Source organism: Cyprinodon tularosa, unplaced genomic scaffold, assembly GCF_016077235.1.
Source record: "Cyprinodon tularosa strain WSP-4 unplaced genomic scaffold, ASM1607723v1 ctg644, whole genome shotgun sequence".
NCBI classification, from domain to species: domain Eukaryota; kingdom Metazoa; phylum Chordata; class Actinopteri; order Cyprinodontiformes; family Cyprinodontidae; genus Cyprinodon; species Cyprinodon tularosa.
The window spans coordinates 899,002-924,397 of record NW_024039390.1 but is presented as its reverse complement, the minus strand read 5'-3'; positions in this window follow the sequence as shown (position 1 = coordinate 924,397).

Here is a 25,396-nt window from a genome sequence, read left to right as displayed (position 1 = left end):
TATTTATATTATGTACTGATGAAAATTTAAGAAAAATATTTGGAGAATAACTACCTGAATTAATAAAATTGATAAAGACCAAAGCTATCATGAATGAATTACACTTTGGTTTTCAGAAATCAGACACCATGGAAACAGCTATATCAATGTCTTGAGATCTGTTGTTTGTAGAGCGAAAGAAATATTTTTCTCATGTTTTGTTTTAAAATGTTTGTATTGTATCTTGTTAAGATACTTTTGAATTGTTTCTATAAATTAGCTGTTTACAGACACAGCTGTTCTGTCTTGTTGCCTACCTCGGGGATATGTTATTGGCCCCTTCCTTCTTAAAGAAACCTTTAAATGCTTTAAACACGTGTCTAAATAAATGAATGCTGACTACATTCGGTTGTGCTGCCCCTGTATATAGCCTGAACAGTAAAAATTACATGGACTTGTTTGTATGTTTGTAGTAAATTGAAATGTGACTTTAAGAGAACCATCTACCCGTATTTTCACGACCATAAGGCGCACCGGACTAAAAGGCGCACTCTCAGTTATGTGTCTCATTTCTGTATTTAACACACACATAAGGCGCACCGGACTATAGGGCGCGTTTTTTATATACAGGTACATGTCCTCTACTACCTTTAAATACCTCTACTGCGTATTTAAAAATACAGCGGGGGCAAAACTGAGTATGACTGTGCTTTATTCATGTATTTATTACAAAGTATTAATCAAACCTGGCAGCTGGCCGTGAGACAGACACATCGCAGATGACACAGCGCTGTGATCACTCCTAAATTAACTTAAAATCCTGAAACCTGCTGACGGAATATGTTCGCTTTTATTGCCGGTATCCTGGTGCCTGCAGCTAAAATTATTTAGATGAAAAACACCTGCCAGCAGCCGCGGTGAACCCCAGGCTGCCCAGCCTACAGGCTGCTGATGAAGAGATTTCTGCTGTCAGCGCACCGCTGGTATGTGGGGGTCTGAGCGCCTCCGACAGAAATAGATAATCTGGATGAACTGACTGCAATTATTAAGTTTTCAGGTGGACTTTCTCACTTAAAAACATATTAAAACTACTTTATTCCCACTGATCACAGCAAATATAGCTGCAAGATTTAGATTATTTAGATGAAAAAACACCTGCCAGCCACCGCGATGAAGAGGAGGAGACGCGCCGGGGATGCTGTTGAATTAAGTTTTCAGGGAGAAAAATACAGCGGGAGCAAAACTGAGTATGATTGTGCTTTATTCATGTATTTATTACAGAGTATTAATCAAACCCATCAAAGTCATCATCCTCTGTTTCTGAATAAAACAGCTGCGCTAAATCAGACATGCCAGTTTCCCCTTCTTCGCTGTCAGTCACTTTCCGTGCAGCGCGGCTCCTCAGAAATAATGCCGGCTTTTGCGAAAGCTTGAACAACAGAGCCAGCAGACACGTTAGTCCAAGCATCTACAATCCATCCTCAAACGGTGGCGTAATCTGCCCGGCGCTGCCTTCTTATCCTGAAACTGTGGTCTCCGTCGGTCATCCATCGCTCCCACGCCGCTTGCAGCCTTACTTTGAACGGCCGCTTCACACTGAGTGTCGAGCGGTTGAAGCTCCTTTGTCAGACCCCCGGGATAACGGCGAGCACAGCGTTCATTTGATTCACCTTTTTTTCACATCGGCTGTGAGATGGGCACGCAGCGATGGTGATGCGTGGAAAAAACCACCTAGTCTTCTCACATACACCTGCCTCAGCCACGCATCCATCCAGCCTTTTCCATTTGCGTTAATATCATATGTCATCAGAGCGCTGTCTGTCTCGCTGGCAGCTCCCAGATCAGCTTCTCTGATTGGTTGATGCGGCGCGTCCAGCAGCAAAACTTCCATTTTTCCATCTCGAGCAGCAGCAGCGCGGCGCTTCAGATGCTTAAACGCTCCCGACCTGCTGCACCAAAATGCGCTGCGGGACCTTTTGCTGCACCTATATGCGCGTCAACCATTGACTTTGCATGTAAACTCGCTGCTTCTGCTGCACCTGCTGGGTCCGGTTCACACCGATGTTGAGCAGCGTTAATTTGTTTCCCCATGTTTTTCACATCAGCTGTGAGATGGGCACGCATGGAGTTACATATTAACAGCGATGGTGAGGGGTGGAAAAAAAACACCTGGTCTCCTTACATTCAGCCACTCTTTCATCATCTCCTCAATGAGGTGGTCTCAAAAGTCGCAGTTACAACACACATAAGGCGCACCGCACCATAGGGCGCACCGCACATTTTGAGGAGAAAAAAAAGACGTTTAAGTGCGCCTTATAGTCGTGAAAATACGGTACATATTAATATAAAAAGGTAGAAACACTGATCGTTGCTCCCAATGATAAATCCCAGTTATCAGGCAGCATGTGACAATTTTATCTACTACTGTAATAGATTATGTCAAAAAGCAGTACTTTCTTTGACAATATTCATTTTATGAAACTCCATATAGGCATGTTGCTAGAAACTGGTTCTAGCACAAACAATTTAAATCCTGTTGATCAAACACAGATTTAGAAGGATTATCCATGTTTTTATTCCATCTAAATTAGACTACTGTAACAGTCTTTTTACTCTAACTCTTTAAACAAGGCATACCTGAACAAAGATTTCAAAAGCTCTTTAGAAAAACATCAGAATTTCACATTGTTGCCTGGCTGTATCCCCTTTTGTCTGTGATAAGCACTTGCACTCCTCATGTTTTCAGTGGCTAATGCAACATTTTAAGGTCTTTAAGATCTGCAACTCTACTTTTTGATCACATTTTCAGCCAGGGTGAATAATATTTTCATAATTTCCATTCTTGTAACATAAACTATATTTCAATCATTAATTTCACCTATGATTAAATTTATTTTTAGCAGAATTTATGAAATTCATGTGGCTGAACTGTTATATAAGTATATAATCTTACAGCTCGCCTTACTTTTCAAGAATCTGTCTGAAATTTTTTTGTCTTCCAAAACTCAGAGCTATTCTTTTACTCACCTTTCTGCAGCTTCTCCACTTTTACCCATCAATTACCCCACTGAGACTGTGTTTTGCCCATTTTTAAAATCAATAATTCACAAAATAATCTAAAAGGAGTAAATAATTTGCATTATTATGACACAAATTGAGGAGAAAAAAATTTCAAACAGGAGTTACATGGTGTATATTGAACATATGATATATCTCCTAAATAGTTTTTATTCAAAGACTTGATTTGAGATTATCAGGGTGATTTAGTTTGTCTTACAGAAACCTGGTTCCAGCAAGAGAATTATGTTAGTATAAATGAGTTAGCAATATTTCAGCCTGATGTTTTGAATTGTCGAACGCCAATTTATAGTTATAGTTCTTTTGATTGAATCCTTACTTTGCCATATTCAATTGTAAAGCAGTAAAATCATCCATTAGGCCCTTAATCTTATTTTCTAGCTTGGTTTAAAGACTTATCTGACTAATTCTTATCTGACTTATCTGACTACAGACATGGTCACTATAGAATTAACTGTCTTGTTAAAATTACCTATCTTACTGTGGACCTGATGCTGACATGTAGCATTAATTGTAAAGATATAATAGTACTCTCTCAAAATCCTGTCTTATCAAGCCACTTTGTGACCTGTAAATTCAATTCAGCTGAGTCCCCCCAAAATGCTCTTCAATTTAGAAGAGCATTGTAGAATAATTCCATAACACATTTTTAAGAACATATTCCTTTTTAAATGTCCAATATATCAGAGAAAAATACTTCAAGAGGCAGCCATTTCATTTACAGGTGCTGGTCATAAAATTAGAATATCATGAAAAAGTAGATTGATTTCAGTAATTCCATTTAAAAAGTGAAACTTGTATATTATATTCATACATTACATACAAACTCATATATTTCAGATGTTTATTTTGTTTAATTTTGATGATTACAAATGACAACAAATGAAAATCTCAAATTCATCATATCAGAAAATTAGAATATTGTGAAAAGGTTCAAAATTGATGGCCCCTGGTGCCACACTCTAATCAGCTAATTAACTCAAACCACCTGCAAAAGCCTTTAAATGGTCTTTCAGTCTAGTTCTATAGGCTACACAATCATGGGGAAGACTGCTGACTTGACAGTTGTCCAAAAGACGACCATCGACACCTTGCACAAGGAGGGCAAGACACAAAAGGTCATCGCTAAAGAGGCTGGCTGTTCACAGAGCTCAGTGTCCAAGCACATTAATAGAGAGGCGAAGGGAAGGAAAAGATGTGGTCGAAAAAAGTGTACAAGCAAGAGAGATAACCGCACCCTGGAGAGGATTGTGAAACAAAACCCATTCAAAAATGTGGGGGAGATTCACAAAGAGTGGACTGCAGCTGGAGTGAGTGCTTCAAGAACCACCACACACAGACGTATGAAAGACATGGGTTTCTGCTGTCGCATTCCTTGTGTCAAGCCACTCTTGAACCACAGACAGCGTCAGAAGCGTCTTGCCTGGGCTAAAGAGAAACAGGACTGGACTGCTGGTGAGTGGTCCAAAGTCATGTTCTCTGATGAAAGTAAATTTTGCATTTCCTTTGGAAATCAAGGTCCCAGAGTCTGGAGGAAAAGAAGAGAGGCACTTCATCCACGTTGCTTGAAGTCCAGTGTAAAGTTTCCACAGTCAGTGATGGTTTGGGGTGCCATGTCATCTGCTGGTGTTGGTCCATTGTGTTTTCTGAGGTCCAGGGTCAACGCAGCCACATACCAGGAAGTTTTAGAGCACTTCATGCTTCCTGCAGCTGACCAACTTTTTGGAGATGCAGATTTCATTTTCCAACAGGACTTGGCACCTGCACACAGTGCCAAAGCTACCAGTACCTGGTTGAAGGACCATGGTATCCCTGTTCTTAATTGGCCAGCAAACTCTCCTGACCTTAACCCCATAGAAAATCTATGGGGTATTGTGAAGAAGAAGATGCAATACACCAGACCCACAATTCAGAAGAGCTAAAAGCCACTATTAGAGCAACCTGGGCTATCATAACACCTGAGCAGTGCCACAGACTGATCGACTCCATGCCACGCCGCATTGCTGCAGTAATACAGGCCAAAGGAGGCCCAACTAAATACTGAGTGCTGTACATGCTCATACTTTTCATGTTCATACTTTTCAGTTGGCCAACATTTCTATAAATCCTTTGTTTTTATTGGTCTTCAGTAATATTCTAATTTTCTGATATGATGAATTTGAGATTTTCATTTGTTGTCATTTGTAATCATCAAAATTAAACAAAATAAACATCTGAAATATATGAGTTTGTATGTAATGTATGAATATAATATACAAGTTTCACTTTTTAAATGGAATTACTGAAATCAATCTACTTTTTCATGATATTCTAATTTTATGACCAGCACCTGTATTCCTCTTGACAAACTGTTATGATTTTGTTGAATCAATTTGACTGTATGATCTGGTGGAATTGTACAGTACTTTGACAACATGACATCTCATGTTTGAGATTACATGTGTTGTGAATTGGCTCTATATAAATAAACTAAATATAACCCCCCTGAAAAAGAAGGACTTTCTTAATAGGAAGCTTTCTCCCTGGTTTAACTTAGAGCAGCATACTTTTAAGCACAAAGCCCAGAAAACAGTGAAAAAAAATGACACTATACGATATGGGGGAATGGCAGTGTTTGGGGTATGGTGTTTGGAATCCAGAGGTTCTAAGTTCAAGCCCCACTCCCACAGACTGCTACTCTGGCTCCCTGAGCAAAGACCCTTAACCCCACACTGTTCCCTGGGCACCGCACAACAGCAGCCCGCTGCTCCCTAAGGGATGGTTAAATGCAGAGAGATATCCTGTTTAATCTGGAAAAAAGTCTGCTCTAATTTTGGTGTTCATGTAGTCACAGTAACATCTTTTTACCATTACCTTCAACATTCTGGTTTAATAATTGGGCTGAACCAGAAGTTAATAACAGATGAGCCAATCCACCAAGGCTGGAGACTGAACAATACTGGAAATGTATATCAGAGAAAGAAGCATCAAATAACAATTATGCACAGTGACTAAAAGAAACTATACATCTGAATTAACGCTTATAGAAACTGTGATATTGGCTGTCATTTCTTATCTGTGTAAATGTTTACCACTACTTTTGGGAAGATGATGTTTTTACTGTGTTTTGGATACATCCTGGAGGAGCAGGTCAGCTGAGCGAGGTGCTTTGGATTGGGCATGGACAGGCGGTATGGACAATTTGCAGCCTGTTTATACACTCACAACCCACTTTATTAGGTACACCTGTCCAACTGCTCGTTAATACTTAATTTCTAAGCAGCCAATCACATGGCGGCAACTCAGTGCATTTAGGCATGTAGACATGGTCAAGACAATCTCCTGCAGTTCAAAGCGAGCATCAGTATGGGGAAGAAAGGTGTTGAGTGACTTTCAATGTAGCATGATTGTTGGTGCCAGAAAGGCTGGTCTGAGTATTTCAGAAACTGCTGATCTACTGGGATTTTCACGCACAACCAACTCTAGGGTTTACAGAGAATGGTCCGAAAAAGAAAAAACATCAAGTGAGCGGCAGTTCTGTGGGCGGAAATGCCTTGTTGATGCCAGAGGTCAGAGGAGAATGGCCAGACTGGTTCGAGCTGATAGAAGGGCAACAGTGACTCAAATAACCACCCGTTACAACCAAGGTGGGCAGAAGAGCATCTCTGAACATACAGTATGTGGAACTTTGAGGCAGATGGGCTACAGCAGCAGAAGACCACACCGGGTGCCACTCCTTACAGCTAAGAACAGGAAACTGAGGCTACAATTTGCATAAGCTCATCGAAATTGGACAATAGAAGATTGGAAAAACGTTGCCTGCTCTGATGAGTCTCGATTTCTGCTGCGACATTCGGATGGTAGGGTCAGAACTTGGCGTCTACAACATGAAAGCATGGATCCATCCTGTCTTGTATCAACGGTTCAGGCTGGTGGGGGTGGTGTCATGGTGTGGGGAATATTTTCTTGGCACTCTTTGGGCCCCTTGGTACCAATTGAGCATCGTTGCAACGCCACAGCCTACCTGAGTATTGTTGCTGACCATGTCCATTCCTTTATGACCACAATGTACCCAACTTCTGATGGCTACTTTCAGCAGGATAATGCACCATTTCATAAAGCTGGAATCATCTCAGACTGGTTTCTTGAACATGACAATGAGTTCACTGTACTAAAATGGCCTCCACAGTCACCAGATCTCAATCCAATAGAGCATCTTTGGGATGTGGTGGAACGGGAGATTCGTATCATAGATGTGCAGCCGACAAATCTGCGGCAACTGTGTGATGCCATCATGTCAATATGGACCAAACTCCCTGAGGAATGCTTCCAGCACCTTGTTGAATCTATGCCACGAAGAATTGAGGCAGTTCTGAAGGCAAAAGGGGGTCAAGCCCGTTACTAGCATGGGGTACCTAATAAAGTGGCCGGTGAGTGTAGATGCTTGGTCCAAACCACAGAATAAGGCATTACAGTTATCTAAACGAGTGGCGATGAGGGCAGGTACTGCTTTTACCAGTTTGTTTGAGGAAATGTAAGGTGATATAGGACCAAGCATAGCAATATCTTCAGCGTTAAAATTTCCAAATAATACAACTTCGGTTTTCTTTCCATTTAGTTTTAAGAAATGTTGTGCCATCCAATATTTTTATGTCTTGCAGACAATTTGACAAGATTTGCAAACAAGGTTGCTTTTAATGGCAGATAGACTAAAAATATCAACTGTGAAGCAATGAAAAGAAAGCTTGTGCTTTTAAATAAAATCTAACCAAGTGGAAACATATACAGAGAAAGAGGGTCAGAGGATTGAGCCTTGTGGAATCCCACTAGAAAGTGGTTCTGAGCTCGAGGAGTGGGACCCAAGGTAAACGGAGAATGTTCTATTGCTAAGATATGTGTCATGATCTGCCCTGATAGCTGACTTTAAATGTTTACATTACTCACCTGCCTAAATTTGCCCGGTCTCTTATTATCACTCATCCGATCCACCTGCTCCCGCTGCTTCATTCTGTATACGGCTAAGCCCAGTTATCGGGACTAGATCATTGTTTGATGGCTCCTAGCTGGAGTACAGTTTAAAGTCCTGTAATCTTGGCTCTAGGTGAGACAAGTTTAGAGTTCTGCAGTTACCCTGGTACCATGTCTTGTCTCTGTCCCTCAACCACTGGGCCTGCCTGCATCTGTGCACGTCTGTCTGAGCTTGCTGTTGGACTCATGGAACTCTGAGCCTGCTTTCACCATCTGTGGATTCCTGGAACCCTGGATCTTTCTGTTCCTGTGTGGATCGGAACCCCCGAACGGGCTGCTGACTCCTGGATCCAGAACTGCCCTGTCTGATCTTTCCCCTTACCTGGATTGGATTCCTGCCAGCTCACTGGGGTTGCTGCATTTGGCACACTCTGGGAGCCCCCGCGCCACAGCTCGTTTGGCAGTCCATTGGCTGGATCCTGCCTTCCTCGGAGAGGATGGACTGCACTATTAAACCAGAGTGTCAGTGATTGGGTTGTGCCCCACCTCTCCCCTGCCGCTGCAGTGGCCTGCAGATTCCCAGCTCTGCGCTTCTGTTTGTCTTGTGTTGATAAATGTTTTGAAGTTTCCCACTGTCTGTCGCGCCATGAAAACTGGGTCCTTCTGTACCGCTTTATGACAGATAGTGTGTATATATTCTTGTTTGTTTGATCTATGTACTATGGTTTGAAGTCATGTTAGACCCATTCCAGCTGTGGCTGCTTTAAAGTGCTTTATACTACATATAAAGTTGGTAAGTGAGGTACAATTAGGTATCTTGAGTAGAATCTGTTCCTTACTCTTTCTACTGTGGATAACTGAACATCCTCATTGATCTCACAATGGAGAAATTCACTTCTGCATCTTAACCCATCCCCTTAGGGAGCAGTGGGCTGCCATTGTGTGGTGCCTAGGGAGCAATCAGGGGAAAAGGGTCTTGCTCAGGGACCTCAGTGCAGGCTCTTGGGATTGAACCGGGTATTTGCAACACTGAGCCTGGTTCTGCTGGAGTTTTCATCCTGTTAAAAAGGTGTTTTCCTCTCCACTGTACGCTTGGTGTCAGGGATTTCCTTCAAGGAAATGACTCGATGCAATCAGCTGGTTTTCCTTATATAGAAAAGTATGAACTCTAATTGTCTGCATTTGATCACCTTATGTGACTGGGGCTATCTATGGCAACAGATGATGAATGCTGTGCTCAACACTTCTGCAGACAGTTATTGAAATATGGACTAAGTTCCGTCATATATTGTGTTAAAGCTACAGTGTGTAACTTTTAGCGACATCTAGCGGTCAGACTGCAGCAACATGAACATCTCCCCCCCACCGCTTCTCCCCCCCAACAGTACGGCGAGCGTTACGGGACAAAATGTCTTCCACGACGTCCGCATCACCTACCTTCTCAAGTGATGAGGTTTGTTTACAAAGATAATTTTACAGATAGTATTTCATTAGTCTGTGTAGGGTATAGATTTCATGTAGACTTAAGATAATAAATATACCCGTTATTTTTTCTACATCGTTGTGACGTTTTGGCGATCTCGCAATCGCTAGTTTGTTGGCTCTGCGCTGCCGTAGCGCAAAGATGTCTGCCTCCATGGCTGCGAGACCCGCTCCTATGTAATTATAAATAACGAATTCTAAGGCAACGCAAATATTAAGGTTAAGAGGCTGAGCTCGTAGATAATGATAAATAACATAGTTATGTATAATATATTACATTTCTGACTGTATATCCCTGTAATTATTACACACTGTAGCTTTAAATTAACAATATTACTGTATTGTGTTTTACTTATGTGGCCCTAAACTGTAGGTTTTTTCGCCCTTTTTGGGCAAATTTTTCAGGTTCTTGGGATCGGGCAAAGTTTCAGCATCACTTTTTGTTTTACAGTGTGAGCAGTTAGATCACATCAGAGCATAGAGCCACACAGTGTAAGAATAGCTGCTAAAATTGAGAGTTTCATTGTACAGTTTGAGCTGTCGCTGAGAGCAACGATTGAAAATATTGTACAGTGTATGCCTGTATCATTATGTCACGTTTTCTCCCATGACCTTTGTTAGAGTCCTTTGGGTCATTTATGTGTAATGGCAAAACTCTCCCACCAAGGACTGCATGGGGTATGGTAGACTGGTGGTAAGCAAATATCCTTGGCCACACTGAAAAATCTAAGGGCTCTAAGGTGCTTCACTTAAATTGCCCAACTTGCACCATTTGCATCGTTCAAAAGGTGACTTTCGCAACACTGAATGTACAGCAATGCGCTCCTGAGCAAACCTTTACATAAGAATAACATGAAAATAGTCCACTCTAGTCACCACATTCACATCCAATGAATGTGGTGCCCCACAATAAGAACTGACTCTTCAGAAAAAAATTACAATAAACACCTCAATTTTAGACAGACCTTTTCTTTGCTATTTGTTTTGACTGTTTTTTTTTTCCTTGTAAAGTACTTTGTTATTTTTATGTGTAAAAAGGTGCTGTATAAATAATAATAAAAAAAAAACATTTACTCACAAGTACGTGTTTATTGTCAGAAGGACTCACTCATGTTTTTAAATTATCAAACAAAACTCAAGCCTCCTGATGTGATACATTTTTTTTTCTTTTTTTAAAGTCATAATTGTTTTTGCAAAAGATTTTAATATATGGTTTGTTTCATGTTGCCATTGTAATTCTGTCTTTAACTGTACAGCAGTGGGGAAAAAAAGCTTGGAGACAAGTTTCTACCTCTTGGAAAGTGCTGACCCTGTGGTTTCAGAGATTACATCTGAGCTTAGGGTTCAGATGCTGCCCTGCCAGGATGATGTTGGAGCATTTATTTATCTGATAGAAAGAACCAGCCTGAGTTAACTAATCAATGATATATTTTTTTAAGGAAGGCTTTGTAAATCTAAATCACGATCAAGGTTTATTTTACTACTACACATTATGACTCAGGAGGATTAAGCTGAGGAACAGAATCTCATTTCATTTTTACAGATTGCTCACTATTCAGCACAAAGAAACAGCTGCAGCCTGTACTTGCAGTATGTTTCTCTGAAATGCCAACAGCAAGTTTTCCTTTTGTTTTGACCCATGTGTTTTGGTAATTTTCTTGCTTTTTCAAAAACTAATTTTCCCCTCCATTCATCATGAATTGATTCCATCCTGACATACAGAAAAGAAAATATGTTCTTCCTGCAGCTATGAATTGTGAAGCCTCACACCAAACTATAATTATGTAATCATGAATTCCATAAACCAATTAGGTGCACTCAGAAGCAATATGAGTAAATACATTCTTGAAGGGAAAATGCTTTAGAAAATCCTAATGTAGCAGAAAAAATGATTCTAGCATTCAATTCTTACACAAAACCTAGAACAGCAGCTGTTATTCTAATATCTTTTTGTATTCATATGAGGAAAAAAAGCTACTGTAGTTGTCAGTGCTTTGAACATATGTTCCACCCTTTGTTACGTTACAACCACAAACTGTATTGGAGTTTCGGAGGTTTTTATGACCAAAGCAGAACATAATTGATGAGGAGAAAGTAAAAATATATATGTTTTAAACACCTTTTACGATTAAAAATCTAAAAAATGTGGAAGGCACATGTTTTTCTTCTTTGCTTTAGTACCCCTAAACAAAATCTAGCATATATCATCATACTCTATCTCCTCTACGAATGCAAACAAAATAAAAAGCAAGAAACAGAGGACTATGTTGATAGGAAGAAAGATGGCTTGGGGACAGGGGGAAGGGGCCTGGGGTAAAGCCTTGCAGAAAAATAAGCCTAAATGGAAAGGTCCACAAAAAATCCAGTGTGAAATTGAATATTTTTAATAATAAAGATTTAAAATTATACACACTATTGAAGCTGTCAAATTGAACTAGTTATCTTGCTTTAAACAAAGAATAGCAGTATTAGTTTTTGTTCAACAATAGGTAGTTTTACAAAGGATTGGCTCTCAGAGGGATGAAAACAAGTGTACACCGTACTTTTTAGATGCCTGTTTGTTTATTAAACAGTTGTTCAAGTCTCAGTGAGGTTAGCTACATTTAAGTCGGGGGCTGTGACGTGGCAAAACATGAACACCCTGTTAATGGTAATGCAAGAAGTAGGAGTAGAACAAAAGATGAGATATAATTGAGAGATTTAAATTACAATAACAAGAAATATAACACAGTGCAGAAGGGAATTTATCAAGCGAAATTCACCAGAACCAGTGAGAGAAGACCAGCTCATTGTTCCATCTTTGACCCTGCTGTACTCAGGTAATTGTTAAGCAGAAGTCAGTGCATTAATCCTAAAGAAACTTAAAAAGAAAAACAGGGGTGACATTTACCAATGAGATGATGTAACATTTGCAAGGAGATGGCACATGTGTGCTGCGGGTCGTCTTGAAGACCTAATATAAAAATGTTCTTTGAATTACGCAATGAGAGTGTGGGAGCGGAATAAAAAAAAGGAAAATATATATATATGTGTTAACATACTTGGCAGATAGTGTTGACAATAGATCTTTTTTCTTAGCTTTGAACTATGATTTAAAAAGTTAATTATTAGAAATGTTTCTACTGCTTTCATTTCCCCAAAATCTCTCTTCAACGTCTTCAAAGTTTTCCAGGCCAAGGACCCCCAAACTGATGGCGAGATGGAGCGGGGACCACCTAATTATATATATTGTATGAAATTGTGTAATATCAAACTGGTCCATTAGTCACTATATTACATATGGAGTAATGTAAAGAAAGTAATTCCTCTCTGGGATTATTAAAGTATTTCTGATTCTGATTCCTGGTTGATGGGACAGGTGTTGTGAATGAAACGGTGCCCAGCTTGAAAGAGCTCCTGTGTGTCAATGTATGTGTGCATTGATGACTGAAAGACATCTTCTGCCTCCATTTATCTGTTTGCTACAGTGTTTTGAATTCATGTTAATGTGGATTTAAAGAAATGTAAACATCTAGAGACATCCTGTGATTTAGCCCTTAAATATAACCACCATCAACAGATTGAGGAAAAACTCCTGCAAATAAATTATACTGCAGATGCTGTGATGATGAGCCCTTTAGTGTGGCGTGGCATGGCATAGCATGGCATGGCATGGTTTTTAATGGAATATCATGGTGTTGGGCATATTAACTTGCCATACATTTTGCCTTGTTACAATCAGCATTATATTAAACACCATAGTCTACCTAATAATTGATGCTAAATATCTCACTTGTCTATTTCTAACCCTTCTTGGCCCTTTGCAGTCAATATTTGAAAACAATGTTCTGGTTTCTTGAACATAACTATGAGATCACTGTACTCCTTTAGGCTCCAGATTCACCAGGTGTCAATTCAGTAGAGCAGTATTAGGATGATTGGAACATGAATAGGCAGATAATATTTCATTACAAAAACCTCTGAACAATGTTTTGCTTAGTTTAATCTAGATTTTGCATTAAAGCATACATGAAAAAGGGGTCTAATACCGCGTTGACAAGGTGGACCTAATACAGTAAGTTTCGATTCAGTCCATTTACTTTGTAACTTATTACAATGCATCAACCAGAACTAAGATTATATGGACCCTGAAAGGAAATCTAATAAATCCTTTTTAACAGAAGCTAGAGGTATGGAAAAAATTGAATTACACATTGGGTTGGTTTGATGGAGAAATAAATTAGTTTTACGTCTAGGCACAGATTAGAAAGCTATTCCCTCCCTCTCTAAATGTCAGCTCCATTTTTCCATCTTCATACAGAACATGAGCCAGTTCAAGATTTGATGAAGTCAGATCATTTCTATTTTTTCTGTCCTCATTAGAGCCAAAGAAAAAAAAATCATTAACCTCTGTTCCTATACATAGACTCAGTATTACAGCATCCCTCACCAAGCTGCCTTTGATTAACAATGCAAAGCTTAGAAACATAAAATAAAACCCTTTGTCTGCAGAAACCCAGAATGGGCGTACTATTGCAGCATTACAAGCTGCCCTGCCTGTAGTTATTCTAATTCAGCTTTCAGTTTCTACTCAGAATCCAAAGCTGTTGACTTTTTTTTTCCCTTGGAGGGCAACCACTTATATAGCTCTCTGTGTTCACCCCCATCGCACTCCTCCCTGTCCATAGCTTGTTAAATTTGAGTGACAGACCCATAAATCTGTGGCGAGTATCAGGGCAGTGAAGGTTTGGAAATTGAACAGAAATGTCTGTGCATGTAGACTTCATGAAATTAAAATCCATATACAATCTGTCTCAATCTTAAATCTTAAAAAGTTTGCCAGGAATTATATATTCAGCTCCAGGAGGTAAAATAAAAGCAAACGGTTTAAACATCAAAATGATTAAGAAAATGTTTATTGTTACATTAAAATTAAACTCAGTTCCTTTGCCATAATATGTCTCAGAGGAAATCATTTATTTTGGACCCACATTGGTACAGTCTGTGTTTCCTTGGAATAGACCAGTTAGTCATTGGAATGTCATCATAATGCATGACACACATGAATCTGATGAATCCAAAGTAATTAGTTTACAGAGAGGCAGTAATATCAAACAAGTCTAATTTTTTTCAGACTTTTTTGTAATTGATTAATAAGGATCAGACTCATGGATACACAATGGTGACACAAGTTTCCTGTTGGTTGGGTCAGCCCTAAATCCCACTAACACCTGAAACTAAGCTTTGACCTGATCTTCCAGGAATTAACTTACCCAAGACAAACTGTGGAAAGTTTTTCTCCTGCCTGCACTCAGTGTAAGCTTAGAAAACTTACACCTGTTTTAATTTGACAGTCTGTCCTGCGAGACACTGAGAGACTACCTACTTATATGACATAATGACTTCCCTCAGGCAAAAGCATTTAAAAAAACTAAAGCTATCTGGTATACTTAAAATTTTATCTTTTTTACTTGGTAAGGTGAAACTTCTATCAAAGTCAGACAAAGAGGAGGTGATATTAATCTCACCAGGAAAAAGCGAGAAGCGTTCTGGATACTGAACCTTATGGTTGAGATCCTACAGAGACACAACTTTGAGTTTACCTGTCAAATGGTCATGAAAAATCTGATTACTCAAGATAGATTTTGATCTCAGGTTTGATCAGTTATTGCCATACAAGATTTGTATTTGAGACAGGTCTGAAGAACAAGCAGAAAGGGTGAGGAGCTCAGCCTAAGGTCCTACTCCTCCACATTGGAAGGTGGTTTGGGCATCTGTTCATGTTTGTCTACTTTGTATATTTTCCGGGTATGTAATACTGCAGAGACCCCTCCTTTGCTGAATGGATGTACATCCTTTTTAGGTAACACTGCCTTGAGATCCTCCAATACAAGATGTAGATAATTTTGTTACCATTTACGTTATTGTTTAGGCTATGTTGTGAAAGTAGTAAATTAATGGATGGATGATAAAGAACACTGATTGCCAAAAAGGTTACAAAAAGCTCCTGAGATCTAGAGTAATGTGTTAAGTATTTTGTTTCAGTGTGGGTTTACTGTTATGACTAAGTTTTGGATACGCTCTCTATGTTAACGCAGATTAACAGCAAGCCAAACTCAATTTTCATGAGCCAGGAGGCCGAGCATCTTGCTCCTTTATTACAGTCCTCTAACAATTTTATACAATTGTGTGGGAAGCTTACTGAAAGCTTTGAGTGAAACTACAAACAGAAACAGAAAATAAACTATGCATCAGCTTCAAATGCACAGAATAAACTTCTGTCAGAAAAAACGTAAAATACAATTAGCCTTGCTGTTTTTAAAAAACAGTCATGATCATTACTATGCAGAAAAAAATTATTATTGGGACATGGAATTACTGGAATAAACACATTTGAAAAATGATCTCTAAATGAATTTCTACTAAAATATATAATGCCAAACAGATCAGGGATTGAACTTATAGCCATTGCGTTTGGAGGAGTAAGAAAAGATTGATGACACAAAATTGACGCAAAGTTTGTACATTAATAATAACCTGTTCCGAACTGCCACTGCCTCTGCTACCCACAGTGCACTGCTACCTCAAAGTTAATAGAAGTTTCTTTTTAAACTAAATTATTAAGACATATTTCTAACTAACCTTGGGCAGAACAGTGAGAAAAATAAATAAAGCATCACATAAATGATTTTGAACAAATAAAATTCCTGATGGCATAGTAACCTCTCCATGCATCTCTCTCTCCAGGCCTTTCAAGAGCACGCTAAAAGAAATCTAATCAACAGCCTTTTAAAGAAACCAAAATCAGATATGAATAAGAGGGTTAGTTCTCATTCAAGACCATGATGTGAAAAGGAGTAGGTCTAGGTATTAATTGGTGCCTTCATCTGGTATCGTAATTATGGTAAATACCACAAGCCGACATAAAAATGGCACATGGACACCTGTTTATTTTGTAATTTCCACCAAAAAAGTGGGAAAATTCTATGAAACCCGAGTTGCCCATGAGGTAAACTTTGACCTTTCAACATGGCGAAGAGCAGATAAACGATTCTGTATGATGCATACTGCATCGTTAACTGTTCTCTCCTGTTGTGACAGTAGCTTACACAATGCTGTGGCATATCTTTTTTCAAAATATATATCACCCTTAAAGGGATAGTTCGGGATTTTTGACATGAATCTGTATGGCATCCCCATCACCAGTGTCATGCAATCACACTGACTTACCCCTGGCAGCATCCTGTGAGCAGAGTTCTCGTCCAGCTTTGGTCAAGCCGAAAGTAGTCCGGCAGGTTTGCTAGACCCAGTGAAATAAAACGTTTCTCTTCCCAAAACATTATGTGTTCAAAAGAGCGATATTTTTGCATCCCAAAAACATTGTAGTGGAAAAAGTCACACGTCGTTATCACTTGGTCCTATTTTCTCTCTGTTCGTATCAGTGCGCGCGACACCATGACCTGACAGCTAGGGCCTACTAACCTGACAACAGCCAGAGGCATGTCTCGCTCCGCCTAGCTCCTGGCTAGGCGGAGCGAGACATGCCTCTGGCTGTTGTCAGGTTAGTAGGTCAGAATGACGGCGCGCACTGATAAGAAAGACAGCCAAAATAGGAAATAAAGAGTTTGCAGAAGAAATTGTGAAAAATAGAGAAAATATACTTGTCATGATGGGTTTAAGGTGCCTAACCCACATGCAGAGATCACACAAGAGGCAGAGAAATAGTTCAAAGGTTCATTAACAAAGAAGCACAATATATCATGAACTGGTCCTTGGTAGGTTGACTGGTCACGCAGGGGTTCACCACTGAGGGGGGACAGAGAGGTTAGTATTGATCCAACTATTGCTGGTTTTTCTGATGTACAAGGGAGTACCTGTTCTGAAGTTGAGCGGAGCTGCAGAGGGGGGGAACCTTGAGGGTCCAGATGTTAGTCGGCAGGCAGAGGGCTGAGGCGGAGGCTTACTGAGTGCAGGCAGACGGATTCCAGACTGAGTTCCCTCTCAGTTTTCTCTGAGAGCGGGCAGGCAGATTCCAGGCAGAAACAACCCTCCAGGGTTTCACTGAGAGCAGACAGGCAGACTCCAGAAAGAGTCTTCTCTACAGGTTTTCGGATTGTCAGGCGGGAATATCTGTGAGACAGAAAAAGACTGGATCAAGCAGGTTCACAAATTCTTGGATTCAGAAAAGCAGGGTGGCTCAGGCTTTGCTAACCATTACTGGCAAACACTCTGGCACTGGAGTTTCCGTCTCCGCCTCCTTAAAAAGGAGCCTCCTGATGAGCAGATTGAAGACAGGTGTAGCAGTCAGCTCCTGCCCCCAGGAGATCTCGTGCGCCCTCTGGTGGAGAAAGTGGACAAAACCTCCAGATCCCAACAATACTAAATCACATAGCTGATACTTTACAGAAAGAAGAATCTGGAGAACCAGAAGAAGGTTAATTCATTGTTTTTTGTTTGTTTATTTTTGTTTTTTTGCTTACATTACAGGTGAAAAAGTCCCTGTTGTAAACCATGTTAACCAGTAATATATTTTTATTACACAGTTTTTAGTTCTATGATATATCTATGATATAAAACAGCAGGATTTAAGGGTGAAAAATTGTAAAGGTTTATTTTGTTGGTACACTTTTATTCACTTTTAGAGCCTCTATGTTTTGACAGATTTTGCTAAAAAAATCCTCAGTTCATCTGTGCAAGATGTGTAGATAAATATATATAATTCAAAACATGCAAATGCTGCAGAACGTCTACTCAGTGCATTTACAAGTTATTACCAAAATTCCACTTTTGTACAAAATAAACGAGGTAGCGCTACACTTCATGCAGCAGTTAAAGTACTACTATAGATAGATTAGCATTATCAGGCAAGTTTGCTTTATTTCAGTTAAGAAAAAAAACAAGAACAAGCACATGAGTGTAAAAATAGGCCCCTCATTTTGACTGTCTAAACAAGTTAGGACTGAATTTATTTCTATTATTGGTGAAAGCAAAAAACAAATTTTGTAAATAAAAAAATCAATCCAGAAATGAAACCTTGAAAAATGTCACAATCAAAAAACTTTGAGTAATATTCTGCTCTTCTGAAATCTTTTATTTAACTTTTTTTCATATCTTATTTCTTTAAATTTCTCTTTTTCTGATAGTTTTATGAATTGCTGCCTTTTTTTTAGACTGTGTTTTAAAGATTACTCTTCGTTCCCTTCAAGCTCAATAAAAATGTTTTTGCTAACTTCCGTGCAGAACAGCAGAAATAATTTTTCTCCTCCTCAATTAAGATGAAAGCCAATCCTCAGAAGAGAATGGGATCTCTAAAATGCAGTTTAAAAAAAATCAATTCATAAAAGTCAATATGAAGAAGAAAAAGATGAGAAATAACATCTGTAACATGTAAAAAAAAAAAAGAAAAAAATGTTTTAAAAATTAAATCTGCAAAACAGCAATTTATTTCAAAATCTTTGTTACTTTTTTTTTATTAAGAAGTAATTTAAAGTATAATGTCTGTGTTGCATTTGTCCTTCTAACATCCACTTACAAAACCTATTGCTTGTTTGCAGCAGTAGTGGAACCAGATTTACTCCACAAAAAAAGGAACCTCATGCATTGCTGAATGCATTTCAGCTTACATTTTTAAAGATACACTACTTGCAAATGGGAGAGTTACTGCTGCTAGTGGATAAGTTCAAATATGTTGAGGTCCAGATCACGCGTAAGGGGAGAATGGAGCGGGAGATTGATAGACAGATCGGTGTGGCTGCTGCTACAGTATAATGCAGACGCTCCACCAGTATGTCGTGTTGAAGAGAGAACTGAGCAAAAAGGTTGGTCTACAATCTGTTGGAGATTAATTATTTTTATTTTATATATGTTAATTTCTGCATCTGTTCATCCTCTGTGTACGTTAGCCAAATGGAGGACTATCAGAGAGGCTCCAGCATAACCTTTTATGGTAATGATCTGGTGCTGTGTGAGAAGGATGGATGCTGACTGGGGGCTTTTGAGGAGGCACCTCTTGGATGACTTTTAAACAATAAAGCATGTAGAAACTCGCTGCCCTTTTGCTGGTTCCTCACTTGAATGGCCTGAGATAGAAGGTGAGATTTTCCTCTGCAAATTTATTATTATTTATTTTTTTAAACATGACTGTTAATGCTTAAACATCTTTCCTTTTTTTGTAAACTATCTGAGAAACATCCCTCCACAAATTAGGACTGTGTAATCAAAATTATGATCAAACAGTTCCTATCCTAATCTATGTTCATAAAATCTGGAACATGACCAAACTCAAGTGGAGACATCAACAATTCCCCTGACTTAAAGACCACCTCACAAACAGACCCCAGTTGGTGAGGCTGAAGGGTCAACTATTTAAGTAGTCCTCAGCAGAGCAGCACCACAGGGGACAGTTTCACCATTTCTTTTTACTCTGCAACTTCCTATACAAGAAAGAGTCCTGCAATATGCAGAAATACGCAGATTACTCTGTAGTCATTGGGTGCATCAAATATTATTTATCTTTTCCCTGCGTTTTTATTGTCATTACACTGTCACGAGTATACCGCAACGAAATTCACTTACTACATTTAACAGGCAGTGGGCTGCCATTGTGCGGCACCCGGGGAGCAGTGTGGCTTTAAGGGTGTTTTGCTCAGGGACACATAGTGGCGTTCTGTGGGAGTGGGTTTTGAATTCACAACCTCAGGATTCCAGGCCGTATGCCCTAACCACTAGGCCACCACTCCCCAAGAAGGACAAGAAGCTGAGTACAAGGAGATGTTTTGTGGCATGGTGTGGAAACAATCATGTGATGATTTTAGATTTCAGAAGAAAGTTAAATCCTATTAATATAATCACAGAAGAAGTGGAGGTGGTGCAGGAGTATAAATGCTTTTGTGTTCACCTAGATAACAAACTTGACTGGTGATGTAAGAGTCAAGCTGTCTAAGAGAAAGGATAGAATAGACTGTACTTCTTAGTACAAGTACAGTAGCTTAGGTACTTCAGTGTTTTTCATAGCAACATGCTACAAAGCTTAATCTGTTATGCTGGGCATACACTGTACAATTTTTTGCCATTCTGGCCGATTTTCCAGTCGTGCAAGACTTTTTTTCACTCGGGCCGAGTTTCAGCCTCATCATGCTCCTTGTGTCGTGTAGTACACAGTGGGTAACAAGGGGCAATCCAAAACATGTTTGAAATTCAGTCGGCCCTCGTAAAGTGCTCGTGAGCAAATCCTGTCCTGTATGTGGAAACAAGGGAATTCTTCTTCTTCTTGTAGGTTGACGAGTCTGACCAGCGCCATCTCGCTCCTCTGTGTCTGACATGTTTTTGGACATACAGTGTGAGCAGTAAGATTGCATCAGAGCGTCAGGCCGCACAGTGTGATAACATACAGTACATCATGAGCTGTGAACTTTTAAACCCTGCGGTTTTGTCGTACACTTTGTACAACCATTAAAACTATAAAACAGTATATGCCTGGCTTAAAGGAATAGTACACCCAAAACATGATTAGCCTTCATTTTCTGCTCACCCCCATGCTGAACAACACTCTGGAGTACTTTTTTGATATCTCAAATGCATCTGGAGATCTGGGAGGCTTCTTGCTGTCTGCTGACATTCAAATAATGGAGGTCTATGGCGCCCGAGGCAGAAAGGTCCATAAAAGTCCACAAAAAACGTGTCAATATTCCTCCATACTGCTCGTCCAATGTATTCCAAGTGTCCTGAGTGGGTAGCATCCAGAATTTACTCGAAACAAAGTCATTTAGAATGTTTTTAGAGCATAAACAGTAGTGTATAGGATTTCCTGAAAGCGCATTCACCATGCTACGGAAACCGCGGCAGACCAAACCAGATGAAAGTGCGCATTCAGCTCGGCAAAGAACTCCTGCTCTTCCTCAACACTGAAGTCTTCAGACATTTTTCTTTCGTTGTTTCTTTCTTTGCACAGGTAAACAGCACATTTCTTTTTCTACGCTTGCATTATCGGCAGAGCAGACGCTGAATGCGCACTTTCATCTTGTTTGGTCTGCCGCGGTTTCCGTAGACTCGTGAACTCGCTAGACTCACTTAATATTAACAGTGATATTAAGTGATTATTATACGTTAATGCTTAACTCAGATTTAACTAGAAAACCACTAAGAGAGAGCAGATCCCTGCCAAGTATCTTATTTCCCCCCGACGTATTTAGATTTCCACCTGAAATTAATACCTTTAATTAGAGAATCTTTAAAAAAATTCCTGGGTCCAGATGCTGATCTGGATCATCACCAAAATGTAATCATTTGTTGCCAGTCACAAAATGCATCTTCTCTGAATATTTTGTCAAAATCTGTCCATAGCTTTGTTAGTTATTTTAAAAACAGATAAACCAACTCCAATTAAAACATAGATTCCTTGGTAGACGTAATCAGATCCTGAATTTATTCACCCAATTGTTATCATCCATTCTGAAACAGAAAGCACAGAGAAAAAGAGTATCAGCTTTCTACTTAGGGTAAGATAATAATTTTTTTCTGAAGCAGGATCCTGGTGATTCAACTAAACTAGTTTTCTTAATGATTGTCAGGTTTTTCTCAGATTCTCCAGCTCTTGCCGAAACTTAAAAAAGGCCTAGCCACAACCAAAAGGATGCTGGGACACTTCAACTTAGTTTGGTTTCTTTTATTTGTCTTTTACCTTGATTCAGACACATCTCTCAAACATGTGAGAAGGTTGATATCCTACAAAGAAAAAATGCACACCAGAAATATCTTGAATGTTTTTACATTTCAAAATAAAACCTGTTAAAACTTAACAGTAAAGGTACCAAACTTTACCAACCAACAATAAATTGCATATTGCAAGCACTGCATATCTTGATGTCCAGAATCTCAAGCATTTAAGACATACTGTCAAAAAAACAAAATTTCTTTCGGTTTTACTGCACAAAATATGAATCACGTAAAATACTTTTTATTTTCCATTTGATCAAACATATGTTCTCATTATCTCCTACCAGTAGTGTCTTTTGTTGCAGGGTTATTTCTAAATTAGGTGAATGCCTTGAGGACGGAAAGCGCTTGATTTTATATTAAAAGCACTGCAGACGGGTGGACACTAGAAACCGTGACTTGCCAGCTCCTGGTTTAACTTGACAATGATGTTTTTGCTTCTTTGTCACTTGTTTTATGACCATGTCTTTTTTGACTGTAAATGTATTTTTATTTGTATTGTAATTTTTTGAAGCACATTGTTACCTCTTATCTGTAAAAGGTGCTATTTAAATAAACATTACTTTCTTACTTCTTGCCCCACACACTGACAAATGCTATAAACTATACCACATATTTTACTCTTGCGCTTGCTGAGGAACAATAGACCTAGAATTAGGGTCAGCCTCCTCAAGAATAGATCCATGATTTTTTTTGGCAACCTTCCTCTGGATAGGGATAGAAGATACAGTGAAGAAAATAAGTATTTGAACACCCTGCTATTTTGCAGCTGCAAATAACTGTAACTGCGTAGATAGAAAAATATCACAGGGTGGTTGTTCAGTGGTTGTTTTTAAATCTAACATCATGATGTTAGATTTAAAAAGCCTAGGATTGTTTTTGAAAGGCTAACATTAACTGCTCATAAATGTGCATCAGTAGGTGTTGAAAATCATTGAGAAAAGCTATATATTTCGCAAATTAAACTTTAAAAAAATTAAGGTTATATTTAAAAAAGTTAAGGTTATATTAAAAAAAAAATAAAGGTTATAATTTAGCCAAGATGTGTTTTTCCATTTCTCTGAAAATCAAAAGCAGCTGGATTTGCTGCACATGTATTAGAGGCACTGAATTTGATGTGTTTAAATTCTAATGTCCTTCGTTTTGGCAGCCTTTTCTATAAAGACATCAAACATTTTCAAAGCTCTTTTTGAACAGAAAGCTCTCACTCAAGGCTTCCTCTCACAACCCAAAACATGAATGTTTGGTAAATTATTCTTTATATAGCATCCCGAAGTGACCCTGTGTTGTCCAGCTGGACTAGTTACATACAGGATGTACCCTGCCCCTCCAATAATCACTGGACAGTAGATAGACCAAATATTAACAATAACAAAGTACATCAAAGTTATGAGAACTTAAATTAGACTGAAGACATACTGGTATTTTTGCCATGTCCAGTGATTTGACCCTAGATATAATTAAATGTTTATATTGTTGCAGAGCTCTTGTCTGACCATCAAACTTTCAGCTCCCAGTTGTTTTATAATGTTCCTTTATAGGTCTTTGTTTTCAACTCATCACTAGATGCAGCCTTTTAAGCAGCTCATCCTTGCTGCTGAATAAGACCTATAAATCTTTTAACACTGTTTTTCTCTGACATTAGAGAACAGTCTTTGAGTTCATTATATTTTACTACAAGATTGTCCCTTAGACATTATTATTATATTAAAATGTGTTAAATGTAGTTTAACAATTGCTATCAAAGCAAAACTAAAAAATAAAACAGTTATTTAATATTTATAGTTTAATAAAAGCAGAAATGTTTTTAGTTGGAGCAACACTGTGTAGCTGTTGATCCAAGTTTTATGTTAAATTGATATGTAATTTTATTAGGTTAATACACAGCATTTGGGGCATGTCAATGCTCTGTTCTGACTGCTCTTCTTTATGGCAGTCTGACCTCCCCTCAAACACTAGAGCTAACGAAGCTAAAAAATGTGGTTAAGCAGCAAAGTAGATATGAAATTGTTCTGATCAGAGATACTTTTGGTCCTTTCATGAAGGATTTATTCTGAAGGTATCATTATGGCCTCGTCTTTACCAGGAATCTGCTGATCCAAAGTGTTCTGATATCAGATCCCAAAACACAAAGGGAGACTGTTTAACTTTGCAACAGTGCAGTGTGTCTTCTTTTGTCTTGTGCTGCTTTTCACCAGTTTGTCTGACCATGCTCTGTTTAGTTATTGTTTCCTTGTGGTGTTTATTAAGCCTGGAATACAAGGTGCGATTTATTCAATCGTTGCTTGCAGACCCAACTCAAATTGTGTGAATTAATCACAGAGTTCAAAAGTTTACAGGTTTTAATGTACTGTATGTCTTCACATTGTACAAACCAATGCTCAGATGTAATCTAACTACTCAGACTGTATGTCCTCAAAGACAAGTGAAGGTCTTGAACAATCTCAATATGTAATGCAATAAAAAGGGGTAGTTTGTAATAGAAGAAGATGAAACTTCGGTCTTTGAGTATAAGGTATGCAATTTCCTGCATGTGTAATGGGAAAATCTCCAGCAATGATTAACTGAACAGGAGGTATATATATATATATATATATATATATATATATATATATATATATATATATATATATATATATATATATATATATATATATAGGAGACAGAAACATTTGGAGGACTACTTAGCAGATTGGGTGCAGGTATACAGAAGTAACTAGGAGAAAAGGGGAATGGAAAGGACACCAGGTGGCAAAGAAGAATAACCAAGGGAAATAACAGGATATAAAGATAACTAGAAAAGGACTTAAATAAGTCTAAAAGAATAAAATTAAAGACTAAATAAGGTATGGCCAAGGGTAAAACTAGAGAATATGAGAAGGGGCTAGAGATAACTGAAGCAATGGAATACATAACCTAAATGTAAGACAAAGAATAACTATAACTACATCTAGACCACGGAATAAATAATACCAAAAATGTTGGGGGAAAAAGATGACCAGGAAGAGCAAAACTAAGAATACTTATCGCATACAAATCAGGGCATTAAAAAACTTTCATCTTTAGTAGAATTGATCCCTGCAGCGGTGTCTTGAAAGGTCTGCCTAAAAAGGGGATCAGACCGCTGCAGCTGATCCAGAATGCTGCTGGCTATGTGCTCACTAGAACCAGTGGCGACTGACAAAAACCAATCAAATGTATACTAAGCTATCACACC